This window comes from Pituophis catenifer, unplaced genomic scaffold (assembly GCF_029215685.1).
Source record: "Pituophis catenifer annectens isolate HBS135680 unplaced genomic scaffold, rPitCat1.0.hap2 SCAF_1, whole genome shotgun sequence".
In the NCBI taxonomy this organism is placed as follows: domain Eukaryota; kingdom Metazoa; phylum Chordata; class Lepidosauria; order Squamata; family Colubridae; genus Pituophis; species Pituophis catenifer.
Window position 1 is genome coordinate 138,500,271 of NW_027256881.1, and position 18,326 is coordinate 138,518,596.

The window sequence follows — 18,326 nt, forward strand, 5'->3', positions numbered from 1 at the left end:
GCAGGCACCGGTCTACTCATTTATTTTTGCAGGCACCGGTCTACTCATTTGTTTTCTTTTAACACTGATCAGCTGTAGGGCGGCCCTTTGAAGCCCTGCGGCAAGAGTTTAAACAGTTTTTCCCCTCTAGCCGATCAGCTGGGACTCAGGAGGCAGCAATAGATTGGGGGTGGGGCCAAATAAAAGGTAAGAATAATGCAGGGGGGCGGGGGCGGGGGAGGCAGAACTGGTTCGGTGATGTCATATTGTCACCGCTACTGGCTCGGTGGAACCGGGCGGAACCGGGCGGAACCCACCACTGCTCTCTATTATAACTTTCACCAGGGATCTGCCCAGTGGTGGTATTTACTTATCTTCGCTACCGGCTTGAAAATATGAGCACGCACACGACACCTCTGGGCATGCGCAGGATCTTCTACGCATGCGCAGAGCATCAAAAATGGAATGTGATGACATCCGGGCGAGTGGGCAGAGCCTCCCACAGCCGCCGCTACCGATTCACCTGAACTGGATAGAACCAGCTTAATACCACCACTGGATCTGCCTTCCTATAACCAATAGAGAATAGGTCTTGACTTTCCTATAGATGATAGTAGTTCACTACTTAAAAATCTGTATATTGGAAATCCTCAACTTATGACCACAATTGAGTCCAAAATTTCTAACCAAGACAGTGGTTAAATGAGTTTTGCCCCATTTTACAACCTTTCTTCCCACAGTTGTTAAGTGAATCACTGCAGTTGTTAAGTTAGTAACACTGTTATTAAGTGAACCTGGCTTCCCCATTGACTCTGCTTATACAAAGGTCACAAAAAGTGATTACAGTACCCTGGGACACCGTAACCATCATAATTACATTCCAGTTGCCAAGCATCTGAATTTTTGTCAGAGGACCACAGTCATTTTTTTTCAGTGCTATTGTAACTTCTAAATGTCACTAAATGAATGCTTGCTAGTCAAGGACTATTTGTGGTGTCTTCTCTTCTTTTAGTTTCTGAAAACTAAAACATGTTCATTTCTGCTCTCTTCTGTTCAGCTCTATTTCTTATCCTATGGTCATTCTGGTTGCAATGTGTTGTGTCTGTTCCAAGGCACTTCCTTCACAGCTGCTTTAATGCATTTTCCTCACATCTTTAAGTCAGCAGGAAAGGATATCAACATATACCAACTGCTTCCACCGCTTCAGCAATGCATTAAGGCAATATTGCTGTCCTTATAACATTTTTCCCTTAAAATAAGACCTTGTCTTATATTTTTTTGAACCCCGAAATAAGCGCTTGGCCTTATTTTCGGGGAGGTCTTATTATTTTGAGACGTGTGGAGCAAGATGGAGTTCCTCTTGCCATCTTACCTGATTTCCAGCTCTGCATTTAAATATTTTTGGGGAGAGCTTATTTTCAGGGAAACAGGGTAGTTTTGTTGTGGGAAAGTTTCAGAACCTCCTAACCATAACCCTCCCAACCAGAGTCACCAATCAAGGAGGAAATACCAATCCCTTGTTTGTTTGTTTGTTTTTTGTTTATACAATTTATTAGTCATCCATGTTACCATAAGGTACCTCTGGGTAGCTTACAGTTATATATACAGTCCAAACCTAAAAAGACATTAAAGCTAAGGACACATGGGGAGGAGAGGGATGGAATGGGGAAGAGGTGGGATCTGTTATTACTCAATCAACCATTGCACTGTTACCTCAAGATATGCTGGGGAACTGCTAGGGAATTCTCAGGGAAGCTTCCTACTCCAGATTTTTATTTTATAAGTCTGAGATGTTATTTTTTATTTTATATGTTTATATTATTTTATAGGTCTGAGAACCATCTCAGAACCATTGTACCATATCTTTCAAAAATCCTGGAACGCCACCTGAGGATTGGAAAAGATGTGTTTCCCATCTTCAAAAAAAAAAGGGGGGGGGAAACAGACCCAGGAAATTACAGACCAATCAGCCTAACTTCAATACCTGGGAAAATACAGAAAAAGATAATTAAAAAAAACAGATCTGCGCACATGTAGAAACAGATAAAGTTATAACTAAAAGCCAGAATGGGTTTGTTAAAAACAGATCATGACAAAACAATCTTTATTTCATTCTTTCACAAAGTGACTAAATTAGTAAACCAGCGAAATGCTGTGAACATAGTATACTTAGACTTCAGCAAGGTATTCGACAAAGTCGACCACAATCTACTTCTTGGTAAGGTAGAAAAATGTGGGATAGACGGTGTCACCACCAGATAGGTGGCACGCAGCGCCTTCTCCAGCTCCATTGCGAATGTGCATGTGCTTCCTGCCAGCCACAGAGACTTCGGGTCTCTGCATACATGGTGGGCGAGATGCATGCAGGGGGCCACATGCGCATGCATGGAGGTGGGGTGTGTGCTGATAACCGCACGTGCATGCACGGGGGGTGCACATGGGAGTGCATGCCCACATGTGCAGGGGGCAGGGGGCGTGCACAGGGGCCACACGCTCATTGCATTTTGGGGGTTTGGGCACACACACACACATTTGCAAGCACACGCGCTTTGGGCACTCGGTCTGGAAAAGGTTAGCCATCACTGGTATAGGGTCTCCTGCTTGAGCAGGGGGTTAGACTAGAAGACCTCCAAGGTCCTTTCCACACTATTCTGATTGGTTGGTTGGTTGGTTGGTTGGTTGGTTGGTTGGTTGGTTGGTTGATTGATTGATTGATTGATTTTATAGATCTAGTGAGCTCTTTGGATATAATTGAGATAATAAAAATATCTCTCCAAAAGATGTTTTTGGAAGTGCAGCAATCAAGTACAAAAATTGGATTTTTCAAGGGAACAGTTTTCAATGTCCAAATCATGCAAATATCAATCTCTCAAAAGATTGATATTCCCATGGCAAAACTACATCTGAAATTAGTGGTGTTAATGCTGGGCATGTGTCTGCAATACTCAGACAAAACTAGATGACATATATTGGTTCCTACACTTAAATATATTCTGGCATTATTTTGGATAAATCTTTGAAATTCCCAGTCCATTCACTTGTCAACTTTTTTTTATTACTTGATAGATTCATCCACATAACCTAATTATCTTTGTTGGCAAGAATGTCAGTACCCCAGCACTTTGCGTCCTGAGATTCTCAAGAGTGCTTTCAACTTCTGGAGGTATAGGATCATGACCAAAATGTCAACAGTCACTGTTTAATCGTGCATTGATTCCAACGAAACACACTTAAAAACCCCGCTGCTAAACAAATACACTCGAGGCTGTTGCTTAGACATCAAGTCCTCCTGAAAGCAGTCAGGTGTGTAGCTCAAGTACAATGCAAGCCGCCTTCAGATGGAGCCTGCCATGCATGCCGATTTACCCAGAGCAAGTCAGGCTGAATTCAGGGAGGGATTTTTCTGAGAAAATGATCATCAGGTCAAGCTTCCTGGTCTGTTTCTATTAGGCAAGGCTAATCTTAATCAGAACTGGGGTCCCACTGAGTTCACCTGTATGCGTGAGATTTATGACTGGATTTTTCATTATAAACGCAATCATTCCGAAGTCAAGTCTCTCATCATCATCAGTTTTATCTTTTAACTGTGTCTCTTAATGATGAGGAATGAGGCGCTGCAAAAGAAAACTGCAAACATGGCTTCCGTGGAGAACCGCAGTGAACTGCAGCAAACATGGCTTCCATGGTGAACTGCAGTGAAACATGAACCGCAGTTCATGTTTAAATTTTGTGAAGAGCAGTCTCTTGATCTTCTGGAAGATATGGAAGATTGAGACATTCATATTTCCTCTCATAGATGACACCAATGTTTGCCCTACTGCTACTTTTCAACCCTGTCCATGGATGTTTCCTTCTGGGTTGCCTGTGAGGGTGGGGACTAAGGGACATTATTTGGGGTGGGCGGGGTTTCTGCTCCTCCCTAAGTGGATGAGTTCAGTTTGTAGCTGCAGGGAAGAAGACGTGGATCCCTTGCACACATCATACCAATGTATTAATACACAATTATATATTCTCCATCTCAGTTGTGATTGGGAAGCTCAGCAGAAGTCTGGGCCTAGTGCCTGGAAGCTGTCATGGTCTGGATAAGGAGGAATAGGCTCATGATCATTTTGAATGTTGTTTTGTCTCATATAATATTTAGTTGTTCCAGTTTGGTGTCACTACTTCACAGAGAGTCCTCAACATATGACCAATCACTTAGTGACCATTCGAAATTCCAACAGATCTATCTGGAGAATACTCAAATACTCAAATTTGAAGATGTAATGGTCAGGCCCTCCTCACAGTCACATGATCGCACTTTGGGCCCTTAACAACCAGGCCACATTTGTGACTGTTTGCAGCATCCCGCAGTCACATGACTGCATATTATGACAGTTTTGCTAAAAATTGGCAAGCCATACCCATAGTAAATCATTGGTTTGCTTAACAACCACTGCAAAAATGGTTGCAAAATCAGGTGGGTCACATGACCAACCCGACTTACAACGGTTACGACCATAATGAGCAAGCTCTGTTACAGTTGTTAACTCAAAGACAACCTGTACAATAATAAGCATTCTCACTATCTCTTTATTCAAGCAACTTATTTTAAGGTTGAAAAGTACTGGTCCTACCGCCATTACCTGCTCACCCTGAGTGATATCTCACTTTAGTGCAGTGAAGATTTGTTGCTGTACGTTCTCTGAATGTGAACTAAACTCATTTAAAATACATGCAATCTAGCCCATATTTAATTAATTTGCTAACTAGAATGTCATGGGGCATTTTGTCAAGTACTTTGCTGAAGAGAAACTATATTATATCTGCCAATTCCCATGCACTGCTAAAGAAGTTACTTGAACAACAACAACAAAATTGAAAGATTCTTTCTAAACAATTCCATGCTGACTAGTAATCCTTGGAGATCAATCTCTTTAGAATCAACTTTGGAATCTTCCCACATATCATCCTGACCAGTCTATACAGTTCCCTAGCTCTTCTGAACTTCCTCTTTTTAAAGTTCGGAAGAGAGCCTTCTAGTATTTCACCCACTATCCTAGTAGTCCAAGATAATGGATTGAGGTTCAGCCAGATGACATTTATGAAAACAAACAAACAAAAAAAACTCTTTGCTGCTGGAAACATCTGCTTCCTGAAGTCAGAGAAAAAGACAGGTCCAAAAGCATGCAGAAAATGTGTAAAATCCAGCAAACTTGCCAAAGAGTTTAGAGGACATTGCAAAGAAATTTGGACACCAGCTTGAATTGTAGGCTGCCAAATCACATACACGAAATACAGTCTTTCTATCTTTGCTGGCTTGTATGTAGTGAATCTATTTGTTATGTCTTATTTTATGTTTGTGGTGTCTTCTTTAACTGGAATAATTTTATTTTGATCTTTCAATATTTCAATTTACCATCCTAACCACTGTTCTGAAACTCAGTTCCACCTAGTCCAGGACACCAAAGAAAGGCCAATCAGAATTTTCTGATAAATTATGCAGAACCTCATCCTTGTTTTGCCAAGAGGTAAGTCTTGAGAGATAAAGGAAGTGAATTAATTATTTCAAACATTTAAGTTAAGTTAACCCTAACCTTAACCTTAACCCTAGACCTAGACCTAACCCTTAACCCAACATTTCATACAAAACTCTTTCCATTAAAGCATCCAGAGCACAGCAAGAACATAGAATAAAAGGGTTGGAAGGGGACTTGATGGTCTTCTAGTCCAGGGGTCTCCAACCTTGGCAACTTTAAGACTTGTGGACTTCAACTCCCAGAGTTCCTCAGCCAGAGCTGGCTGAGGAACTCTGGGAATTGAAGTCCACAAGTTTTAAAGTTGCCAAGGTTGGAGACCCCTGTTCTAGTCCAACCCACTGCTCAAGGACACCCTATACAATTCCAGGCAAATGGCTTTCCAGCCTCTTCTTAAGCACCTCCTCTGTTGGAGCACCCACACCTTCTGGAGGCAAGTTGTTCCACTGATTAACTGTTCTCACTGTCAGGAAATTACTTTTTAGTTCTAGTGGGATCTTTCTTTAATGATCTTCCATCCATTACTTCTTGTCCTGCCCTTAGGTGGTTTGGAGAATGGGTCAACCTCCTCATATCTGTGAGAGCTCCTCAAGGACATCTCAAGGACAGATCACACTTCTCCAAATTTCAGCCAAAGACATGCTTTAGTATCTTGTAGTCAGATCTATTCTGGAACTCTGAAATCATCTATCTAAAAATATTCTCAGGGCCTTTCTATTAGAAATAATGGGAAAGAGGAATGGAAGGGGGAGAAACCAAAGATTCTCACATTTTCCCAGCCAAATTACTATAAAAAGGGAGAAGTCATAGCTAGCATTCTCAGATCATTTTAACAGGGAATAAATAAAACAAAATATGTTTCTTTTTCTCATGACATTTCGTATGGAAATGGGTGGGTGGCTCATCATGACTCTACTGTGAGTGTCTATTGTTAGGAATAATGGGAATATTTTAGAGTAAACTGTCCAGAGATAGCTGATCAGGAATATTTGTGCGGGGGTGGGGGGGACTATTGCAAGAAATGGGGGTGCAAGGAATGGTGAACATTTAGCAGAAGCCAAAAAGATAAGAAAAGTTTCCCACTGCTATATATAGCAATTGTTGGTTTTGGCTCGCATGTCAGTTTACTGAGTCAAATGCATATAGATATTCTTTTCCAGAAGTGATAGCAAGACAAAAAAAAAAATACAGTCTCTATCAAATACTTCTCTTCCCAGAGTGTTCAGGTAAACAACAGATTAGCCATCTTTTTTGGCACATCCAGATACTTCTATATTTCTCAATGTACCTTGAAGCCAACAAGAAGAGTCTTCTCTGACGTGATGTCCTCCAGATAAGCGGTCAGATGAGAGAATGGTTGAGGCAGGGAGTGCGCTCAGGTCTTTGGAACGGCATGCCCAAGGAACAACTGATGGCCACAGGACAATGGCCCATAGATACAGGGTGTTTCCAGATCAAAAGGAGTGCAGCTACTGCTTTGTAGACATCAATGGCTTACATAGGCTTTAAACAGAATTTTATGACCACCCAGTGGAATGAAATTGCTTCTCTAAGTGATACTTGTGTTTGTCTTTGGACCTTTTTCAGATGCTGTTAGCACATAGCAGCATTATCTGTTGCTTACAGATGGATCCTGATTCTATATGGTTTCAACGGGCTTAACCCAATCCTCTGATCTCATCTTTTATCTGTCCAATTCTGACGTGCTTGATAGTAGATCCTGGGTTTTGGTTCCAGAAGCTTTTATTTACCACTTTTAGAAATGCATTCCTAAAGCAATCTCTCTCCCCACCCATATATCTGGATACATATCACACACAGAGAGATACACACTAAAAACACAGATCAGATGGATCTTCCAACAGTAACAAGTGTTTGTTAGCAAAGCAAAAGGGTCTTTGTCTGGTAGAGGAGGATGTAATAGAAGAAAACCAACCAGATTGGGTGTCAGCCTTAACTACCCATTGACATTATTCTCATCCCTCGTGGTGGTGGCTAAGAGGAAAACGGACAAAGAGAACACGGCAGTGATAGGAAGACTTAATCATCCCTGAGATGTTACTTAATCATGCATGTGGCTCACTTCTTGTTTGGTTAGTACCAATTTCAGCAGGATGGTTCCAGGGTTTCAGGGATGGAGCTGATCTCATGGGAATTGTGGAGGATGTAAAAAAAGGTTCTGCTTCATAAAATAGGAATTGCCTCTCAACAAGCACATGTAGTACAGTTTGGTCTCCCGTGACCTCTAGCCATTTTTCAGAGTCTTGGTTTATCTCCTCACCTGATATAGGGGTATTGGCATACAATGTATACAAACCATGGGCTTTACCATTAGATTATCCTTTTCCTTGGCCTTAATCGCTCAGGTGATTGCCCTTACTCCCATATTTACGTATCTATTTGATTTATACTGTATCTCATCTTTGGTACAAACTTCAAGGCACTGTACATAATGGTCCCTTTATTTATTTTCTTGACAATAAAAGCCCTGTGAGGTAGATTGGGTGCCAAGCCCAAAATTACCCAGGAAGCTTCTGTGGGTTTATTTCTACAGGTAGCCCTCTACTTACAACCGCGATTGAGCCCAAAATTTTTGTTGCTAATTGAAACATTTGTTAAGTGAGTTTGCTCCATTTTATGACCTTTCTTGCCACAGTTGTTAAGTGAACCACTGAAGTTGTAAGTAATATAGTTGTTAAATGAATCTGCCTTCCCCGTTGACTTTGCTTGTCAGAAGGTTGCAGAAGGGGATCCCATGACACCCCCCTCTCCCTGGACACTGGAACCGTCATAAAAATGAGCCAGTTGCCAAGTGTCTGAATTTTTATCATGAGACCACGAGGATGTTGCAACGGTCATAAGTGTGAAAAACAGACATAAATTACTTTTTTCAGTGCCGTTGTAACTTTGAATGGCCATTAAACAAACTATTGTAAATCGACAACTACCTGTATAGCAGGGGCGAAATCTAAAATTTGTTACTACCAGTTTTGTGGGCGTGGCTTGGTGATGGGTAATGTGACTGGGTGGGTGTTGCCAACTTTTTTTTTTTTTTACTTTTAAAAGCATTTTTTCTACAAGCTTAAGAGGTTGCAGAAAAAAATGCTTTTAGAAGCCTCTGACGATCAGGCAAGTCAGCTGGGATCGCCAGAGGCTTTTAAAGGCATTTTTTTTCCTACAACCTCTTCGGCCGAAGGGGTTGCAGGAAAAAATGCTTTCAAAAGCCTCTGACAAATCAGCTGACTTGCCTGATTGTCAGAGGCTTCTAAAAGCATTTTTTTCTGCAACCTCTTAAGGTTGTAGAAAAAATGCTTTTAAAAGTAAAAAAACAGCCTCTGATGATCCCGTGGCTCAGCTGGGCATGGGGGCGCGCATGGACTTTTGCTACTGGTTCTCCGAATTACCCGCCGCCATCGCTATTGGATCGGGCGATCCGGTTCGAACCAGGAGCATTTCACCCCTGCTGTGTTCCTGGGTGATATGTAATCAAACCAACATGAACCAATATTAATTAGCCTCAGAAAAAATGCATTTTAGGATCCTGAAGCAGGTCAATTAACTCCATACGTTCTGACGTGTCCCCCAACTTTTGGAGGCCAATGAGCGTATTTGGAATTTTGAGGGCATGTGAGAATATTCATGCAAAATCTTAGCCAAATTAACCATAGCAAGTGTGGGCCTGTCACAAATATCCTTTCTGTATATGGCAAGTTTGTGAGGCTCCCAAACTGTTCTTTCCGTGTCATTCTCAGATTATCTTTTATGTTTTTTGCTGCTTGGCCAGGAGGGTTGAAGAGAGCATGAGGGGATATGTTGGTGTCATGGAGTGGCCAAGGTTAAAAGTGTTTATTCTATGTTCTCATTGTTTAGGGGAATTAAAGAGAGTTGAAAGGGTCAAAAAAAGGGCACGCCAAATGTTGACTTTGTCCCTTAATTTAACCAAAGAGTAACTAAAATGTATATTTCTGCTTTTGAATTTCAGCAGTGTGCTCTGAGCAGGCCTGGCTCATGGTCTACAGATTGTGTTTCCCCTAGTTTAGTGCAATGTGAATCCAGCAACAGATTGGATGCATCAATGTATTACACTATGAACTATTCCTGTCCTGAGTTATCCACAAAATCCCTGAGATATCTCAGGTTCACTATGCTTTTTTCCCCCGTCTTTGAATCAGTGTTGCCTCCTCGTGACTGCAGGCTTCTTGGCAAAGTTTTTTTAGAAGTGGTTGCTCTTGCCTGCTTCCTAGGGCTGAAAGAAAAAGACTGGCATAAGATCACCCAGCTGGCGTTGTTGCAAAAGGTAGGACTACCATTCACAGTCCTCCAGTTTCTAGTCTGGTACTTTAATCACTACACCAAATGCATAGTGAAAGCAAAATAAAATTTCAAGCTCATCAATAGGTAGATGACCACTTGATGATCTTTCTGGTAACTTCTATGCCCAGCTTTGCTCCAGGTTTACTTATAGGTGAACCAGTTCTATGAGGACAATATGGAAGTCGGCTCTCAGACAAATAAAAGATTTTTGCCCTAGACACTGTGACAAAATTGTGACTTCTAAAATAACTAGTTCATCTAATAAATTGATCCCACGTTGAGAGACTTGAATAGACAACGCTCATATTTTGCTGTCTGAAAAATGAATCTTCTGTTAAAATCATTTTTATACAATGGCACAAGTGATGAAAACTTTCCAGCTCCTTTAGCTTTCAGTCAGAGGATTGTTAAGAAGATGGGTTCAAAAACTGCTAATTTGTTTTTTGATGTATTGGCTAAACTCACAGCATTAAGGATGGAGCATTTTGTTTGATTTGGCAAAACAACAATCTTGCCGGAAAGACTGACTTTGAGTTATCCTTTACATCTTATACAATTGTGAGGTTAGTAAGATGAAGGAACAGGAGGTAAAGAAGTCTGGCCTATCAACATCCAAATAGAAGACTCAAATGATCTTCTCCTTCACCCCAGTCATCTCATAACAACCAGAGACTAATTAAGTTAATTGCGACTATATCTTATTGAATTCAATCTCAATCAGTGCAATCAATGGGGCTTTAGACATAAAATTTAACTACACTCGACCTTTTATTTTCATCCAAGGGTGCTTTCATCATCACCAACATTTCCACCGCCAGGTTTCAGGCAAAAGTGTAGCTATGTTGTATTTCATCTTTGGAAATGGATTTGGAAATACCGTACCACATAGTTGAGACTTTAGTTTGTTGAACGGACAGAAAGCGCCACTAACCCAGCAAGGCCTACTTCTTTATGCAAGCTAATGGAGATTATGCAGGTATTTTTACATATAAATGAAGAGAGCTAAATTTTTATTAAAGTGGCTGGCAGTGGCTTTCCAACATTTCATTCAAGAATCTTGAATGAGCCATGGTGGCGCAGTGGTTAGAGTGGTTAGAGTACAGTACTGCAGGCTACTTCTGCTGATCACTGGCTGCCAGCAGTTTGGCAGTTTGAATCTCACCAGGCTCAAGGTTGACTCAGCCTTCTATCCTTCTGAGGTGGGTAAAATGAGGACCCAGATTGTTGGGGGCAATATGCTGACTCTGTAAACCACTTAGAGAGGGCTGGAAAGCACTGTGAAGTGGTATATAAGTCTAAGTGCTATTGTTATTGCTATCTTGCAGACTTCTATTAGAAGTTGATAGAATCTGTGGAATCTTTTGAATGCCATCTGTGAATGAGACCTTCCAGACATTCAGTCAGAAAGAGGTGGAGACCCATATACATCGTTCTAATCAAAATGGAACTTTCCAATCTGCATTTTTTTTATAGATATCATGGACAAAGGCACATAATTTAGGTGATTCAGTCTGGATCAGACAGGAAATCTGTGGCAGAGCCAGGAAATGAGTGTATATCTCCTCTCAAGCCCCCATCCATGCTTTACCACAAGATTATGCTGCTTTTCTCCCCCCTAACAATCTTTTTAGAAGTAGTGGCTACAGAGTGTTTTTCACATTAGTGATGAGACATGGAGCAAATGTTCTCTCTAATCTATGGAGTTTTAATTCTACCATAATCACCCTGGGTGGTGTCTTTTTGCCTCTTTAATTATCCATGTGTTTTAAGTACAAGTGAACTAACAAGAACCATCTTTTATTCTTGGAACTGAACAGAAGCCAAACATTTTGGGGAGGTTGGCGAGATGACTTTGAAGTTTTCTTCGGTTTGTTTACACAATAAAACTCTGCGCTTTTGTTCTGTCTTCTGATTGGGACAAGAACCACACTTCAAATACTCAGAGGGTGTAATAGGCTTCAACTGGAAGAGGTACTGCGGGGCTGGAATAGGGGAATCACTTCCTGAGAATGGGAATCCAAAACCGATTCACGTGATGGCTATTTACATTTCTGCTTGAAAGGAAAATCAAGGATTACGAAGTTCACAAAGGCTGCCACAACAGGATAATACAATAATGATTCCTACAAGACCAGGGTTCACTGGCAATTGCCAGCAATGCAACTGTAAACCAGATCTCTGCCCCAAACCGATTCCAATTTAAATTTCAGTAAATGTGGAATTAACACAAATGGAAGATAAATGGACACACACAATACTAACACTCCATTGCTATTGTCCAGTGCAGCTGTTACCTCATATAATTATTTTACACACTTGTTGAGGAAGTGAGAGGGCTGAATATGGCTCAGAAATTAGCATGCCAGCATCCAAAAATTGTACAAGGAGATGACACTTGCTTAGAATGGATATTCTTGGTAGATTAGAAGATGTTCCAATTTCAGTCATAATCAGTGACAGAATGAGCTGTGCGTGTTTTTCTTCTTCATTGATTATTATTCTGTTTAGCGTTTCTTAGAAGGGAGAGGGATTGAAGCACAAGGCAGAGCTGTAGCAATTTCCCAGCCTCAAGTGCTTACAATTAGCACTGCTGTCAAGTATTGGCAGAAGAATCTAGGTCACAGTTTGTATCAGCCCTAAATATTATCACACAAAATCTGTCACCCTTAACGAAAGCAACAGAGCTTTCTTCCAGTCGTCTAACATTTTATTTAGGAAATGGTTAGAAGATACTTGAAATTATAAAATAGGTAGCAAGGAGATTAAATGCCGAAAAATAAGCATTGTAAATATGAGGACTAGAATCTTGGTGCATGGGCAACCTGTAGGTCACTCCCTGCCCTTATCTATGCCTCACAAACCTCACAAAACAACATCCATTTTTTTTGTCGGAAACCAAAAAAAAAAAAAAAAAAGGACTATAGGTATGTTCCAGCACATTTATGTAATAAGAATCCCTTTCAACCCAAAATATTTACTGTGTGTATTTAAAATTACATGGCAACCTTCTTGACTGGGACCAGTGAGCAGCATTTAAAAACGTTAAATAGCAATAATATTGCAGTAAATACAACTTGGCAGCCAAGCTAGAAATCCATTCCAATTATCAGCACTACCGTACCATGCACTCTCTCATATATTCCAGCCAGCCTCCATGCCCAACAGCATAACCGGGTCTTCTAAGCCATCTAAAAGGCCACCAGGGAGGGAGTTAATAATATTCCAGAGAGCAATCATGACCAAACAGGCTCCCTTCCTTAGTCATGCCAGATGGCACTCTTCAAGACACAGAATTTGTAGCATGCCAGTCCTATTGGAACTGATGGGACAGGTAGATACAATCAGAGAGAGCCAATCCCTCAAATAACATGACCCCATGTCATGAAGAGTAATTGCCAGCATCTTGAATTGAACCCCGAAGTACATAGGCAACCAATGCAGCTTGTGGCACAGAGTTGTAATGTGCATCAATCCCGGATTCCCGCACTAGTACATTTTTTTTCTTTTAAATGCCTCTGATGATCCAAGCTGAGTTTTTTAAAAAGCCTCTGCCGATCAGGCAACTCAGCTGGGATCGTCAGAGCCTTTTGAAAGCATTTTTTTACAACCTCTTCGCTGAAGAGGTTGTAAAAAAAATGGTTTTAAAAGTTAAAAAAAAAATTGGCCATGCCCACCCAGTCACATTACCCCCTCCCAAGCCACGCCCACAGAACCAGTAGTAACAAATTTTAGATTTGACCACTGGGCGAGAAGAACACCAAACCCTGCAAAATCCCACAAAGCCAGGGCCACCAGACTTCTTTTCCCCATCAACCCCAACTGCAATCAGCCCTGAGAACCACCCATTGAAACCCACACAGTGCCACCCATTCCCAACCCTTGAAGCTGATCCAGGAGGATACCACAATCAAGTGTATCAAAGTGATCAAGAAGAACAAGAATGGATGCACTCCATCCTGCTCCTGCCAGAGATCATCCACTCAGCCAATGCAATCTCAGTCCCGTTCCCAGGCTTGGATCATGAATCCAGATAACCCATGCCAACATTTCCTGGAGATGTCCCATGTTGTGTTTCTCTAAAATAGGGAAGGTTGGAGGCTGGATGAAAATGATCCAAGACTCTAGGGCTAATGAGGATTTCTTGAAGTATCACTGCTTATTTATAGGGAAAGAATGGGATAAAATCCCTTACCTGAGCTTTCTGGAGGAATGTCATTTTATCACCGTCCAGCACTACGTAGTCTTGGTCCATAAAATAAATAAATGAGCAAATGTGATAAATAGGGAAGTGTGATTAAAAAGAGCCTTCCCCTGACTTTAGAAATATTGTTCAGTTCTCAAGATTTCCACAGTTTGGTTGTGGAAACCAAATTAGGTGGAGTTGACCACAAATGAGGTTACCAGAGATTTATGACATTTCCAAAATCTGCTATTCATTTAAGCACATTACATATTAAATAAAGAGTGAAGAGCCAACAGGTGTCCCAAGCACATTCTATCCTCTTTCACATCCTGAAAAACAGCCATCACTCCAATGCACCTGACCAAGCCATCTTGGCTCTCTACAGGTTCTCAGTTTGTCTATCACCCAGGTTAAATCACTTTTTGTAGAATATAAGAACACTGACTGAAGGACATTAAAGTTATTTTAGCATCTGAAGCAGGAAATCCCCAAAGCACCTCTGTGTCTCCCTCCCTGGCTATAAAACTACAATAATAATAAATTAAATAACTAACCATTTGCTGCCTTTTCATTATATTCCATTATCTGAAAAAGCTGCTTTACCCAAATGGTCATTGATGAAATTATTGAACACAATAATTTGTTGACCTCATCTCCAACCAATGGCCCATTTTCCACCCTCAAAATGACTTCTTTCTTTCTCTTTCTTTCTTTCTTTCTTTCTTTCTTTCTTTCTTTCTTTTTCACATTTCTTAACCGTCCATCTCTCTCAGAAAGGCTCTTATCTTCTTGCCATTTTCTTAGCCTCAATCTTAGCAAGAGACTGGGAATCACTTGGGTTAATATCTGTAACCCCTCCAAAATATTACTAAGCCACATTGGAAAGATGATTAAAGTCTAAAGATATAACCAGATAAGGCAACTTAACCTGATAGAAACTCCATTGACATGAATATTAATAGCTGAGCATGTTTATATTGGAAGAAATTCTACATAATATGCCAAATCAACTAACCCATCCGATGTAAATAGAGGAAGAAGGAGTACATGAAAACAACATAGGATAGAATTAAAAAATAGTGTTTAGAATGTAAGGGCCATAGATTCAGTCAATAAAGAAAAATAAAGAGTGATCATCAGAGGAATACAGGTGGTTTTCAACTTACAACCCAAATTGAGCCCAAAATTTCTGTTGCTGAGACACTAGTTAAGTGAATTTTGCCCCATTTTATGACCTCTTTAGCCACAGTTGTTAAGTGAATCACTGCAGTTTTTAAGTTAGTAACACGGTTGTGAAATGAATCTGGCTTCCCCATTGACTTTGCTTGTCGGAAGGTTGGCCAAAGCTGATCACATGACCTCAGGACACTGGAACAGTCATAAATATGAGTCAGTTGCCAAGCATCCGAATTTTGATCACATGACCATGGGGATGCTACAATGGTCATAAGTGTGAAAAACAGCCATAAGCAGGAGTGAAATCCAGCAGGTTCTATAACAGGTTCTGGAGAACCGGTAGTGGAAATTTTGAGTAGTTTGGAGAACCGGCAAATACCCAGAGAAGTAGTTTGGAGAACCGGCTGGCCCCAGAGTTGGGTGGGAATGGAGATTTTGCAGTATCCTTCCCCTGTCACACCCACCAAGCCACACCCACAGAACTGGTAGGGAAAAAAATTGGATTTCACCCCTGGCCATAAGTCACATTTTTCACTGCGGTTGTAACTTTGAACGGTCATTAAATGAATGGCTGTAGGTTGAGGGCTATCTATAGTTTCTGAAAGCTAAGCTGCACCCTTTTCAGAATGCCTTGCTACCTCCCTATACAACTCTAGCCCAGTTTGCATTCTTTCTTTTCCACATGTGCATGTATTCATAGACACACACACGGGAAGATTCTTTTTCTTCTATTAAAGTACAGCATGTGTAATGGAAATGGTGAAGAAACAGCAGAAGGAAAAGCGAACAAGGGTGGCAAACTGTGTGTTCCTACCACAAAACGACCCATATAAGAATTTATAAGGTGTATTAATATATTCTGGAAGGTTTATTCTCAAGGAAGTGTACATGGATTGCAGAATTAGATTCCTTACTATGCGTAAGGAATTATAATGATCTGGGTATTTAGTCTTTGGACTTTTGACAAGGTAAATTTTTTTAAAAAGGGTTTCTACACAATCAGCTTTAGAACAGTGAATATGGGCTAGACAAAACAGCCCAGGGAGGCATAATTGGTTTTCAAAATCACTGATTAATGTTCATCATCAGCAATGCAATTCAGATTAGGCTGTCTATATTTAGAGAATTGGAATATGACAGGTCCCTACTCACCAGCAGTTTAGGAAGAGGACAGGCAGGGATGGCATCCAGTAGGCTATTCAGTGTTTACAGTTAAACTCTTCATCCCTGTGCATTTGCAAAACCAGTTTAATAACCACTCATCTAATTTGGTCCTCCATCAGTCGCCATCACAAATTCTGCTGTCAGTATACATTCATTGGAAAGCAGTGAAATCTCATAGACAACCAAATCCTACAGAGACATTACCACACAAGTAGGCTATCTGTGGCATTCCAAACACCGTAGAGCTACTAATCACCACCTCCTCCTCTTTGTCGGCCGTGCTTTCTAGGAAGGCTGGGAATTGTCATGTCACAGGTTGCCTACTGACTCTAAACTATTCCCAAGTGGTAGAAACTCAGCACTAAACAGCGCAGAGCTGAGGAGTGTTGCTGTTCCTTTGAAGTGAAAACTTGCACTACTAAAGAAAGACTGCATGTTCCTTAAACCAAATAAGAAATCTCCATGCATTATCAAAAACATGGTATCATTAGCAAGCAGATACAAGCAAAATTGTCACTGGCAAGTATTCTGAGCATGGAGATGCATGGAGACTCACAAACCAAACTGGCTTCATGGATAGGAAGGATGAGACCCCCAGTTTTTGGCATGCCATGAAATGGAAAATACAGTCTCAATTATTCTTTTTGTTATTATATTTTTACTGTTGTGGAGGGTATCTTCTTCCACAGAATATTTCGCTGACTGATTTTCTTCTTCAACTTTGATTGTAGTCTGTTTATGGGAAGGTTCTCAAGAGAGAAGTTTATTTCCACTTGTGAGGGTAGACAGGGGAGGTTTTAATGTCTCCAGGGAACTCTCTCTGTGTGTATGTGTGTGTTTGTATGTGTATGTAATTTTGTGTACACATTGAATTCAGGATTGGCCAAAGCACAGTGCACAGCAGGAGCTTACCGAAGGTTTGTATTTTTACTAAGGTTTAAAAAAGAAAAGAAATCCACCTTTTTTCTTTTTTTCTCTTTAACTAAAAAAAACCAACAAAATTAAGATCTTCAGCCTCCATTGACAGCTTGTTTTCATGCTAAATTCTTCATGTGCTTGAGAAGTCTTTGAAATTTGAAGGTGTTCACATCAAACTGCAATTTTTAAAGGGTTTTGAACAGGGGTGAAATGTTCCTGGTTCGGACTGGATCGCCTGATCCGGTAGCTATGGAGGCAGGTGGTTCGGAGAACTGGTAGCAAAAATCCCTGCCTCCCCCCCCATGCCCAGCTGAGCCACACAATCATCAGAGGCTTTTTTTTTTAACTTTTAAAAGCATTTTTTTCTACAACCTCTTCGGCCAAAAAAATGCTTTTAAAAGAAAAAAAAAACCTCTGATGATCACACTGCTCAGCTGGGATCGTCAAAGGCTTTTAAAAGAAAAACACCCTTTTTTTCTTTTAAATGCCTCTGACAATCCTAGCTGAGTTGCCTGATCGGCAGAGGCTTTTTAAAAAACTCAGCTTGGATTGTCAGAGGCATTTAAAAGAAAAAAACTCTTTCTTTCTTTTAAATGCCTCTGACAATCCTAGCTGAGTTGGCTGATCAGTAGAGGCTTTTAAAAGCCTCTGCTGATCAGACAACTCAGCTGGGATCGTCAGAGCTTTTTGAAAGCAATTTTTTACATCCTCTTCACCGAAGAAGTTGTAGAAAAAATGGTTTTAAAAGAAAAAAAAATTGGCCACGCCCACCCAGTCACATTACATCCCCCCCACCAAGCCACGTCCACAGAACCAGTAGTAACAAATTTTAGATTTCACCACTGGTTTTGAGTCACCCATAATGGGCAAGACGTTCTTTTTTTTTTTTTCTGAGCAACCGCAGCATTCAAAATATTCGAGAAGTATAAATAAGACCCATTCCCTTCTTTATTCTTCTCTAAGTCATATTTTTTTAACCTGGCTCTCTCTTAGGTTAAGGCTTGGAGGACTGGGGGCTCTACTACCAACATTTCAAGAAAGCAACAAATCAGGGTTTGGATGTCATTGTGACAGGC